Below are 14337 nucleotides of genomic sequence, written 5' to 3' on the forward strand. Positions count from 1 at the left end.
CCTATCTGAAACTCACCCGAGCCCCTAGGGCTCCAAACCAAACATGCACAGAAGTGTAATAACACCATACGAACTCGCCCACGCGATCAAAACACCAAGATGTAAGGCCACGTTAAAATTTTCCCTAGAACCCAGGGTTTCGTGATGCCAAGGTGGGGATTGATTGTGGGGTAAGGGAATACACCATAGGAGGACCTTGAAACCTTAATGCACACCTAGTACTTGATAAAATACTCAAATGGGAGATGAATCCCCGAGAATCCTTCTAATTATAGTTAAATTTTGTCATGTCTTTAATTAGATTGAAGTCGCTAGGAGTTTTGAAACGTTGTATTAAAATAAAAAAAGCTCAAGCAAGGTATGTTGGCTAAACTTCTCTCTTAGAATGAAATTCCATGACGTCCTCGTAAGTTGCGATTATGATTGGCTCAATTTCCTACTAAACTTGATTATTCTAGTATAAGTATTGTATTGAAAGACGTATGTACTCAATATATGATCCAAATATTTCCATCATATCGTGATTTCCTCCAAGTATGTAATCTAGTATGACCAATGTATCAAAGGTGTTGTGACTTAAAAATCATCTTTCAATTGCGAGTTAGTATGTTTAATTGTGGAAGAGAAACTCAATGTGATTAAGACTTTTATTGCTCATGTATATATACACTTAATGTCTTGATTTGAAATTCCCTTATTGTTGATGAACCATGATGATGCTTGAAAGTTATAAGGATGAGTACGAAATATGAAATACGGTCGACGTGCCGAGAATGATATTACAATTGTGGCCACTAGTGCCAATGAAATAGAAAGATGTGTGAAAGATTATGAAATGAGATGTAAGTCCTTTAAATAATAAATGTTTTGGGAGTATCAGGGTCTTGTATCTCTTTTTCTTTGTATATAGCATTTTGAGGTATAGCCAGGCCTTGTTGCCAGCATTATCGTAGCTCTCTTTTGTTTCTGTTAGAGGTTTTGTAGACATAGTGTGGGTTGTATTCTGTTTTGAAAAAGTTGAACTAAAGATGTCGTAATTGAATTGCATGTTTCCACATCTAAACTATGAATGTGAAGTGTAATATTTTGGCGACTTATTAATAACGTAACTAATGGTAATGAACTAGTGTTGTTCACATGACCTCTCATTGTCGAATTAATGAAACGCATTTTTTCTTTATCCATGGGTGAGTTGGGTAGAAGGCATTTTGTAGGCTTGTTTGACCGGGGTATCTCGGTTGAACGCCAGTCATGTTCCCCGAGGTCGGTACGTGACACAAAATAACACCTAGAACTATAAATCGGACACAAAAACAAATGAAATTTTCAAGAAAACTTAAGAACTTTCAATTTTTTAACTAGACGTTTGAAGCACGTCAAATCAACCCTGTTTTGCACTAAATTTTGCAGACAAGTCATAAAAACTAAAATGAACCTATACCAAGTTCTGGAACCATAATCCGAACCCAGTAGTAACAAAGTCAACCTACGGTCAAACTTAGGAATTCTTTAAACTTTTAAATTGCTACTTTTTAACAAATTACGTCAAATTAAGTTAGGGACTTCCAAGTTCGATTTCAAACATGCGCCAAAGTCCCAAATCACGATACGGACTCATCAGAGCCCTCAAAACACTTATCCGGGTCTGTTTACACAAAATATTGACCGTAGTCAACTCAAATGAGTTTTAAGGCATGATTTCACATTTTCATCAATTTTCTCATAAAAATTTTTCAGAAAAAGGACACTGATTGCGCATGCAAATCGAGGAAGGCTAAACGGAGCTATTCAAGGTCTCGGGACATAAAAATGAAGGCTAAAACTAAAATGGCCTATTAGGTCATGACAATCAATCTCAACCAGTTACAACAAATCATAAATATATTCACAAGATATAACCACATAATGTAACCCATTGTTCATATGCCCATAACATATCTCTAACCACCATAGCTGCTCATTATCATACTCGGTACCGGTAACAAACCTCATATAAAATAAAACCTTGTTCCAAACCTTCCCAACACTGCTTATGATGCAAGAAACATGTAGAAACTCATAACCACTCACCCAATCAACAAGTTGTGGAGTTCTCTCACCCGACACGAACAATTACCAAACTCTAAGTTGATTAATGACATTTTTATCCCCACATACCTTATCCTAGTCCGAATGCACTAATTCCATGTCTAATGATCTCATCTCTTCCAATACAGGTTGTTCGACCGATAAGCCACGCCAAATGACACCTATCCATACAAGACACAATTCGTGCCTCCAACAGGCAATAATTCGAATATAACCAGAGATGGAAGGTGAGCCAAATAAGAGAACCACCTAATAAATTTAACAAATACCACCACAAAGCACAACATTATGAACCCATGTCAAAGGGAGAAGCAAAACACACGAAACAAGCACAAAGATCATATCCCAACATAACTTCGTTGCGGTGCGTGACCCAATCCAAATATACCTATCCCCATAAAATACTCATCGAGCCATAATTCTCACATTCAACAATCGCATATGCACCAACAACAAACACGGGAAATGCATGACCATAACTATAGAGAAATGAATAGTACAATATACCCCAGATAGAAAAACCATAACCAAGGCACAATAAATAATTCAACACCCTAAGAGTTATCTCGCTCGAATCTTGCCACAAGGCTTGAGCAGAATCACCTCAGGCATGTGAGAAGTCAAATAGTCTCGCAACCCATCATATCATTAGAGAGTAACACATGAAACATACTAGAACGCGAATAAGGTCAACTCTAACTGTTGACACACTCCCAACCATAGTTGTGCCGAGTAAACGAAACTCGATCCGATATAGAATATACATTCTCATTAGGCCTACCAATGGCCCCCCAAATCAATTCCAATCATCCCAAAATAGGTATATACTCTTCTAAAAGTCCACAGTAACCTATCTATAGCACATACCATCAACTGATTAACTCTTAGCACATCTTCATAGTCCGCAACCAAGGAATAGTCCATCTTTAAGAACATCCAATCCCGATACCTCAAGAATACATAAATCTCCATATTTGATCTCGTCTCCACTACCCAAATTACTGACACATCTCTCATACACCATCATCTTATGGAAAATACTCACATAAATCTTCTGTGCCACGTAGCTAAACCTGAACATCAGTAGTCAACATCTAGGCAACTACTATAATACTAGTCCAACATCTGTAAGTCAAAAACACATTAAATCTCCTAATATGCATGTTGATGAGTACAAACTCCGTAGGTGATAAAAGGTAGTACTAACATCCTCTAAGCATCTGAAATGTCCCATGTCGTCTAGAACCCATGACCTTCCTTTCAAAAACTGAACTGCAACCTTGCTCATAAAGTCTCAATCATGTCTCAATCCCACATGACGCACCACCTCAATCATGCTATCATATGAAAAACACGAGGATCACATTCTCAACTCTAAATCACAGGTAGGATAGACACTCCATCAATCGAAAACCTTTCGCTAACTTAATCCCATAGAACAAATCACAACATGTAATGAATTTCCCCATGCTTGTAGAGCACATCAACCACAAGTCGTGGCCAAACCATTGCAAACTCCTCTAAACCCATTTGCACGTAATCAAATCATTAGAATTACATCCCTCTAAATCAACCAAGTCACATAGACTGCTATAACCAAGAGTATATCATCATGAAAATGCCTGTACTGAAGAACCCTTTAATGAATCTGAAGATGTTTCTTTCACTTTTCTAATATCGATCTTTCACAATTCTTGACATCAACCAAAGTAATCCATAATTTCAAACCATACTCAAATTCAAAAATCTTTAAATGCTACATATGAGTCCTGAACCCGTTCGAACCTTCTCGAAGCCATTCACCCTGCTGTAAATCATCTTGATAAAACCTTTCTTAAATCATAACTAATTTGCAAGTACATCCTAGTCCAAGAACTAATATAACGCATGACTATGTAATCCGATTGTTGATAGTGGAACCCACAATACCCTTCCTTTATGACTGCCCCGATCTCGCAGTTCTAATTAGATGAATAATTCATAAACATATGTAATACTAATCGTAAAAACTCCAAACACTCTGCCAAGTGTATTCTCATCCTTATGACAGTCGCACGAACTTCTTTAAGTCTCCCAAAATAGTAGTATATGTGTTCTATTGGAAAGAAGCCCCATACGAATCATATAACCTCAAATCCCACCAGCTAGCCTCAAATCAACATTTTCCCATAACCCTAGCATGGTGAGAATAAATACGCAACGAATTATTTCTCCAGAGTTTGTACTCATCAACTAGATACAAGAATCTGTTGCGTCCCACAAATGAACAATTGAAAGGTTTACCACAACATCCGCTTCCAAGACTACACAACATAACGCAACGATAATTAGCATCCATAGCCCTTCGTAGTCCATCCACAACATGACAAGTCACATGTACAAAGAAGATACCGAGTGAACAACATCACATACAAGTGAACAAAAGAAAATTGAAGATACGGACTTCAACCTGAAACAAGGTCACACGATAAATAGATAAATATGGGAAGTTTTCTACATGCCCTATAGCCTCTCGAATATAGGTATGGACATCATCATACTAATACACAAGACTTTACTAGACACTTTCTCATGACTCGTAGAACCTATAAACCCAGAGCTCTGATACCAACTTGTCACGACTCAAAATCCCACCAATATTGTGATGGAACCTAACCCAACCTGCTAGGTAAGCCAAACTGTACAAGTTGCAATGACGAGGAGAAATCATCAATATTATAAATAATACTGCAAAAGAATTTAATACAAATACCCCGAGGACTAATAGTACAAGTCATGAGGCACTATAATTTAGATTTACAAAGTTGGTCAAATCAATAAATACAAAATCTATTTGAAAGTGACATAAACATATATGAAATCCTAAGCTACCATGATCAAAAGGGTAGTATGAATCTGGTACACTAGTACATCTCCAATGCAAAGCTCCATTCTCACAACTAATCAGCTCCAAAATCTGCACGTAAGGTGCAGAAATATAGTATGAGTACAATTGACCTTATGTACTCAGTAAGTATCTTGACTAACCTCAGAGAAGAAGTGATGAGATTTTTGAGTCGAAATTTACTCATTAATCAAATAACATATGTAATATATCAAATAGTGGCAATATGAATATAGTAGAAACAATAACTTTTATCTCATCAGAACAAGTGATATCAGTACAATACAAGTAAAGGCTCGGCTTTAACAACAAGTCTCCAAATAGAATCGCACACGTATGGCACCACATGCTCACATTGTCAATCGTCCTGCACGACAGAGACCTCGGGCCACAACATAATTCACACTCGCATGGCAAAAGCCTTATGCTACAATATAAATCACACTTGCATGACAAGCCCTCGTGATACAGTAATATGATTCCGTATCAATTGCCAAATAATACGTTCAAAAGAACTTTTCAAGAATCAAATATATTAGTGCATGATGGCAAATCCAACATACTACCAACAATTCAAAGAATATGAGATAACAACTCCACATAGGTAAAATCCATCTTGGCAACCAAATCAAAAAATAGTAACAGAGGCATATATTAGAATGTTAGAAATAATGTAACAAGTTATGTAAAAAAGTATAACACACATAAAGAAGTCATAAGCACAACAAGAATGCCCCTTTTTTACCACCACACATGCATAATCAATGAAAAATTTCCCCGGGCTATCACATAACATCCCCATAATGCCACTCCTATTTCGTTGCTGCGCATATCGCAACATGCGTATACGCCACACTTATCTCGCCGCATGCGCATCACAAATTGAAATACCTCCCTTATGTCGCCGCACGAACATCTAGCCACCATTATCTCGCTGCATGCGTATCACAAATGAAATGCCTGTCACCACATGCGCATCTATAATCAATCCGCGCAACATGTCCATGTGTGCCACAATTATCACAACAATGCAAGATAACAATTTATCATCAAGAAGCATATCCTCATAACTATCAATAAAGCGCACAAGGACATGATAACAACAAAAATGCAGATAAAGCATGAATATGGTTAAATCAAGTATAGACAAGTCCATGTAGTCATACAAAGGATATATATGTATCATAGAGTGTACACGTTCCAATCAAGGCACATTATAAAAACAAGTCCGGATGGGTGTTCATAACCTACGTGCATCTATCTCCCAGGCAAAAATAGCTTAAGTCTCAACATTCGCTCATCATGTTCAACATAAGGTACCAATAGCGCATCAATACTTCCCTAACATGATTTATAGTACTCACGAAGTCGATTAATTTAATAATTCATGGAATCAAGTAAAACACACAACCAAATAAGACATAGAGGAAGCTAGAATCTACCCCCAACATGAATACCCATAGCACATGTTTATACGCTCGTCATCTCATATATACATCATCCCCGCATATAACAAACAATATCAATTAGTAGGAAAACTTTCTCAACCAAAATTTGGCAAGACACTTACATCAAAAAATCCAAATCAATTGTCAAAAATAGCCTTTCCTTAGAAATTACCTCCGCCCGGCACAAATCTAGCCAAAAATGACTCGATAACATCAAACAATGCAAAAGGAATCAATTTCAATTAATAAAGTTGCAGTCTTTATCAAAAATCCAAAGTCGACAAAAGTTAATCTCGGGCTCACCTGGTCGAAACCCGAGTCGAGGGGTAGATCTCGATTATCCATAATCCTACGAGTCCAAATATATGATTAGTTTTTAAAACTAAGTCCAATTTGACTCTCAAATCTTAAATTTTTATTTTTAAAAATATAGTCAAAAATCCCCAAGAACTCTCTTCAAATTTCATGATTTTGATGTTAAAATCTATAAGAAATCAAGTTATAATATCCAAATCGAGTCAAAATCACTTGTCCAATAGTTCTGTGTGAAAATTCCCTCCACAAATCGTCTCTCACCAAGTCTAGGGCACAAATTGTGATAAAATGGGACTAAGTCCCAAAATACAAAATATATTACCAACTGCAAATGTTATATTTGCAACTAGGTGTTCCCAAATGTGACCATCTGGTCGCAAATGTGACCCCCGCAAAAGCGAACAAAGGCTGGCAAAAGTGAACCCTGACAGACCTGGCAAATATCGCATTTGCAACAAAATGTTTTGCAAATGCGGATCCCCTCCCCACACGACCAGTCGCAAAAGCGACACACAATCTGGAAAAAAATGCGACACAATCCTCGCAAATGCGAGGTCCCTACCCAACATCCATGAGTTGCAAATTTGATGGTTGCATTTTCGACTTCCTTATCGCAAATGCGAGAAAACCAGAGCCATCACAACTTAACTTAGTAAAAATAATCTGAAACCAAGACAAAACTCTCCAGAGCCCCTTTGGGACCCCGTCTAATCATACCAACAAGTATATAAACCTCATACAAATAAAATAACATATGGAACTACGAATTGAACCCAAAACCCAATGAAGCTCAAGAACTTCCAAAATCACAACCAAGCATCTCATTCCCATCAAACGGATTGGGAATGAGACCAAACTTTGCACACAAGTTCCAATCGATGAAATGGGCCTAGACTAAGTCCTGAAACTAAATTCAAACTCGATAGACGTAAATTCAACTCTTGGTCAAACTAATCAAATTTCTAAACCTTCAAATTGCGAACTTTCACTAGAAAGAACCAAATCAACCCAGGAACCTCCAAATCCTAATTTGGACACATTCCTAAGTCAAAAATCACCATACGAACCTATTGGAATTACCAAAACATGAATCCGGGATCGTTTACACAAAAGTCAAATCTTGGTCAACTCTTTAAAAAGCTTCCAAATTGAAAATTTCTCTTCCAAATCAATCTTGAACCTCTCAAACATCGAAACCAACCATACAAGCAAGTTGTGATACATCTGATGAAGCTACTCAAGACCTTAGACAACCGAATAGAATATTAAAGCTCAAAACAGTCAGTCACATTGTTACCTCTTAGATCAAGGCCGTAGACGAAAATAACAAATTTTTTTCACAAGGTTGTGAATTCAAATAGAAGGTATAACTTCATCGCTAAGATATTAGTGAATGGATAATTTGTAGTAGATCAAGCTTCAATAAAGACAGAGATTATTAGTCTCTTCAATAGCTTAAGCAAGGAAATTTTGGGGTGGAGACCAACACTCAGTCCGAGGAGTCCCAAAATTTCAAAGTATGAAGTGGTTACAAAGACCTTTCTCTAAGCATGAAGTGAAAGATGTTGTTGAGCTGTGAAAGTAAAAAAGCTCCTGCCCAGATGAGTTCAATATGACATTTTATAAGCGTTGCTGGTCAGTGGTGAAAAATGACATTATGGCAGCCGCTAACCTTTTTTATCAGATAGGGAAATCCGAAAGAAACTTCAATTCCTATTATGTTGTGCTTATTCCCATAAATGGAGGGTGCAGAAGAAATGAACTATTTTTGGACCAATACATCTACTAGGGAGCTTTTACACAAATATTTTCCAAAACGTTGGCCGAAAGATTGGGTAAGGTGGTGAATATCTTGGTTCAGATTCATATATGCCATTTGTCAAAGGGAGACAACTCACATATCTGGTACTTTTTGACAACAAGCAAGGATTCTATCCAAACTTGACATTGAAAAAGTATTTGATCATTTTAATTTTTTAATTGGTCCTATTTAGATAGTTTGCTAAAAGAGATGGGGTTTAGGGAAAAGTGAATTGTATGGATTAAATGTTGCATTTATATTTTTCTTTAGTTATTATCCGTGGGTCTTTAGAAGGATTCATCCCTACATACATGGGCCTAGGACATGAATCCTCTTTCTCCTTCCCTAATCATTCTAGCTATAGAGGGCGAAGCTCTAAGTTATGAAAGACTATGTCTCTTCAATGGAACAAGGGCTTTAGATTAGGGTCTTCGGCAACAAGAGGGTGGATGTCGCTCAGCTACTCTATGCCGATGACATAATCTTACTTTGCAGTCTAAGGAATCAAATCTAAGATATATTAAGGTGATCATAGTATTATTTGAAGCAGTCTTGGGCTAAAGATAAATCTGGGAAGGAGCTCCACATTATTTGTTAATGCTGTATAGAATGTACAAAGAGTAGGGGAAGTTTTGGGTTGTCAAATTGGTGAGTTTCCTACAACAGTTATGCCACCCTGCTAAATGCGCTCGAACTGCTAGCGGTACTCTTCTCTCATAGTGAAAGTAATAAACTTTTCCAGAAATAGATGTAAAATTGATCCCAAGTAAGTGGAGGTGAATCGGCTGGTTTGCTCCGCTCATAATCCTACCACGACCTCTTGGCAGAATCAGGAACACTGCAAGTCGACTCCATTGGACTGCACAATCTCATGGAAACGGTCCAAATAATCCTATGGATCCTCAGAAGGTAGCACCAAAGTGAATAGGAAAGCGCTTTGTGAACTTATCTAACCTCATCAATCCCTCAAAAGATATCGTGGGCCTCTCTCTGGGTTGTGTAGCAATAACGGGCTGGACTACCCCAACTACTGGAACCGCCGAAATTTGATATATAGGAGCCATCTACTCCGGAGTATGAGTGACGGGAGTCTGCACTCCTCCCCCAGCCCGAGAGACTGCTAGTGCTATAGGAAATACTCCAGCCTGAGCCACACTCTCCATGAGCCCATCTAAGCAGACTAGAGTGTCTTGAAGTACGGGAGTTTCTATAAATCCCTCCAGGACATGAGCGGGTCCATTTGGCGTAGTCTGAACTAGGATCTCCTCCTCATGATCAATCTGAGGCTCCGCAATGTGTGTTGTTGTGTCTGCTCTAGGCTGAGCTCTGCCTCTGCCTCTGCCTCGGGCGCTACCTCTACCTCGGCCCTTACCCCTGGTAGTGGTTGCAATAGGGGGAGCCAGCTCCTGCCCGGCTGTAGATGTTGTGCGAGTTCTCACCATCTGTTGGTTCAAACTTCAGTAATGGAATAAAGCCACACAATAAGGAAAGAAAGAAGTGAAATTTTTCTAAAGCCTTATAGCCTCTAGAAGATAAGTACAGACGTCTCTGTACTGATCCTTCAAAATCTACTAAGCTTTCTCATGACTCGTGAGACCTAGGCAACCTAGAGCTCTAATAGCAACTTACCACGACCCTGAATCCCAACCTCGTAACCGTGATGACGTCTAACATTTCACTTGCTAAGAAAGCCAACATTAGCTAATTACTTAACTAGTCAATTTAAAACAAAACTCTAATAATAATTAATTGTGATAGTTTGAAACAGATATAATAAGCAACATGTGGTGTAACTAAACATATCCCAAAAATCGGGTGTCACAAATACATGAGTATCTAGAGTACTACAGATAAAGTCTGAACAGAATACAACTGTTCGAAACTAAATATACAGTAAACTCAGAATGGAAGGGGACTTCAGAGTTGCGGACATTGTGCAACTATACCTCAAGTCTCCAAAAGCAGCTGAATCCGAGCAGTCTCGCTACGCGCCATTGGGACCAACACTGGTATCTGCACAAGAAGTGCAGAAGTGTAGCATGAGTAAAACCGACCCCGTATACTCTATAAGTGTCGAGCCTAACCTCGACGAAGTAGTGATGAGGCTAAGTCAAGACACACACAATAAACCTGTACAAAACAATAATAACAAGAAACATGAATAGAAATAAAACAGTAAAGTCAAATAACTGGACCCGTAAATCAACTACCAAAAAGGTCCCCACAATAATAGAATCTCAAATCTCATATTACAACATCGAGAACAATGTTTATAGCCACAAATAACTTATAACATATCAAATATGTTGTGGCACGCAACCGGATCCCGCCATATCATCATCTCATATCACATTCCGTCCTTATTTCTTCGTATCATAACTTATCATTTCAATACCGTTGCAGCGTGCAACCCGATCCCCAATAATTTCAAATCACTAACATAAACAACTAAACAACAATATTTACAAAATATCACCACAAAGGAGGTAAAATATATAGAACTATAAAGAACACAGAATAAACGGAGAATATCCAACATCTCGGAATCTCAAACTTTACCAATTCATCAGTACAGAATAGCTAAACGACTCACATAAGCGAAATCAACATAATAGAGTGCTTCAAATAATAAAAAAAAAAATAAAAGCTGGTAAACATATAACAATTAGAATATACAATTAAGGCAAGTAAAGACAGGTCGCAAATGAGCAGAAAGCGTGTGAGAAAGGAACAATTTAAAGCAAGTAACAATTAAAAAGTATAGCATAGATTCCAAGTACGAACATGTAACATTTAAAGCATATAACAAGAAATAACATGGAATAAATGAAGACATGGAAATAAATAGCTCAATCCCACATGCTAAACCTCATGACGGTTTATATACACTCGTCACCTCACATATACACCATTTCCCACACAATTCACATAACAAATAGTTCAACAAGTCCTAATTCCCTCAAGTCAAGGTTAGACACAATACTTATATCACTCCGCGAACAAAGCAATCTATCACCCACAGCCTTGTCATTTGAGCAAGCCTCTAAACTAACCAAATCTAGCAAATTGTCGATCAAACTATTCAAAATAAGTTTTAGAAACTACCCATTAATGAAATCAATTTTGATCATTTTTTAAAAAGTCAACTACAGTCAACCCCGGGCCGGCTTGGTCCTGACCAAAACTCGATTACCCATTAACCCTATCCACCCCTCCCTTTTTATATGATTTGTTTCAAAATCCCACTTCAATTTAAGGTTTAAATCTCAATTTTACAAAACCTAAATCCCTAATTTCTATCATAAAAATCGTAGATTTGATGTTGATATCACATGAAAAGTAGTGGAGAACTGAAACAAAGTGGATTAGAGTTGCTTGCCAACGATTTTGGGAAGAAGAAATTCTTGAAAAATCGCCTCTAGAGTGTTTAGAGTTGAAAAATGGCATAAAATGAGATAAGTCCCTTCTTTCCCCTCTTTTACCCAGCTGCAGGTGTCGCAATTGCGATGTCTTGTTTGCAATTGTGAACCCACAAGCACAGAATTCGCAAATGCGACAACTAGTTCACAAATGCGAACAGCCCCCCTTCGCAAATGTGCCCAAAAGCTTCGCATATGCGAAGCTGACTCAAGTCGCCTTTGATCGCCAATGCGACCACTATCTTTACAAAAGCGACCAACGTCAGTTCGCAAAAGCGAACCCACTCCTCACAAATGCGATGTCACCTATCCCAAGCACTGCTCGCAAATGAGTACTTTTATTGCAAAAGCGAGGCTCGCAAATGCGAAACATACCTTGCAATTGCGAGATCTACATCAGACACCAGAAGCAAACACTGCACCAACAGTCCTCAACCTATCCAAACTCATCCGTAGCACCTCTAAAACTCTCCCGAGCCCCTTGGGCTCCAAACCAAACATGCACACAAGTCTAAGAATATCATACGAACCCTCTCGCACGATCAAAATACCAAAATGACATCTAAAACTTCAAGTCGAACATCAAAACGAATTAAATTCAAAGGAAAACTCAAGAACCTCTAGAATGGGAACCAAACGTCCAAATCCTATCAAACCAACTCCGAATTGCACCAAATTTTGCAGATAAGTTTCAAATAGCAATACGAACTTAATTTCAAGTCCCAAAACTAAAATACAAACCCGATAGCCATAAAGTCAACTTACGATCAAACCTAGGAAATTTTCAAATCAAATTGCTAACTTTCGGTAAAATTAGTTAAATTAACCTAGGGACCTCCGATTGCAGTTTCGGGCAATACCCCCAAGACCAAAATCACAATATGGACCTACCAGAATCGTCAAAATACCGATCCGGGGTCATTTATATAAAATATTTACTATGGTTAACTCAAGTTATTTTTAAAGCAAAAAATCATATTTTCTTCAAATTTTTATGTAAAAAATTTCGGGAAAAAGACACGGACCACGCAGTTTTAAGTTTAGAAGAAAAAAATGGGGGCAAGGGTGGACCAAGGTATAGTAAGGGGAGTTGTCTTGCCCAGCTGCTGAAGAGAAAAATCTCTCCTCCTCTTCAGGAAGAAGGGTGAATAGTAATTCCGTCACTATTCATCGGCCATAATTCCGGAATCCGGCAGTGGATTGTCGCAAATTTGGTCTCAAAAGAACCCCCTTCTCTTTGAGAACAATCCCCAGTTGGTTTCATCCTCAAATTCATAGCCAATTTTTTCAGATCTTAATTTTTCTCTCGCGACTACTGTAGCATCCAGTCACTAGTTTCTTCTGTTGCTTCACGTCAATGGAGTTTTGAAGAGTTTTATGGCTGCTGCGAATTCTCCCCAGCCTTTGGTTGTGGGAGAGGATATCCAAAACACCATAGAAACAATTCCAAACACGAAGCAAAAACAGTCATACGCTGAACAACTTCGTCCAAATAAATCTGCCGCTGTTTTGTCCAAGATCGAGTTGTGTCCTGTCAATATCGTTCATGGGGAACCAATGGTGGAATTCACCATCGATGAGGTAAAAGCTTTCACTATTGAAGAGGGGTTACATCAGGCTGTAATACTCAAGTTTTCATATGGAAAACTAGATTTGAATGAACTGCGACAAGTTTTATCTAAGCAGTTCGATGTCAAGGGATACTGTAACGTGGGGCAACTGGAATATCGTCACATCTTGATAAGGTTTGATTTTTTTGATGATTTTGTTCAGTTCTTATCAAGAACTACTGGTTTTGTTAAGACAAAGGGTGATGAATTCTTCTTTAGAACCTTTCTATGGACGATAGGTTTTAATCCACGTGAAGAAACTTCAAAGACAGTCGTTTGGATCTCCTTACCGGATCTGCCTACGAATTGTTTTGCAAAAAAATCGTTACTGTCAATAGCATCAGCAATAGGCAAGCCTCTTGCAGTGGACAAAGCGACTCAAGATCGAACACGACCAAGTACGGCAAGGGTTAAGGTCTTACTAGACCTACTGGACAAGCATCCTAAGAGAGTTAGGATTCATATTGTTGATAACAATTCTGGAAAAAAAGTAGACCATTGTCAGTTGATAGTATATGACAACCTACCAAAATATTGTACATGTTGCAAGCATCAAGGACATGACGAAAGATCATGTCGTTGGAGGATCAAAAAAAATGAGGAGAAAGCTCTAGTCAATGAAATTGAGGGCCTTGACAGTGTAGACAAACTAGAAGGTGATGCTAGGTATTTTCTTAACGCAAAAAGAGGGAGACAACTGGAAATTGAAGTAGCAAAAGATCATGGAGCTGAACAGCAGGTTTTGCAGTCAACTGTTGTTATTGCAACTGAT

This window comes from Nicotiana sylvestris, chromosome 3 (genome assembly GCF_000393655.2).
Source record: "Nicotiana sylvestris chromosome 3, ASM39365v2, whole genome shotgun sequence".
Lineage (NCBI taxonomy): Eukaryota > Viridiplantae > Streptophyta > Magnoliopsida > Solanales > Solanaceae > Nicotiana > Nicotiana sylvestris.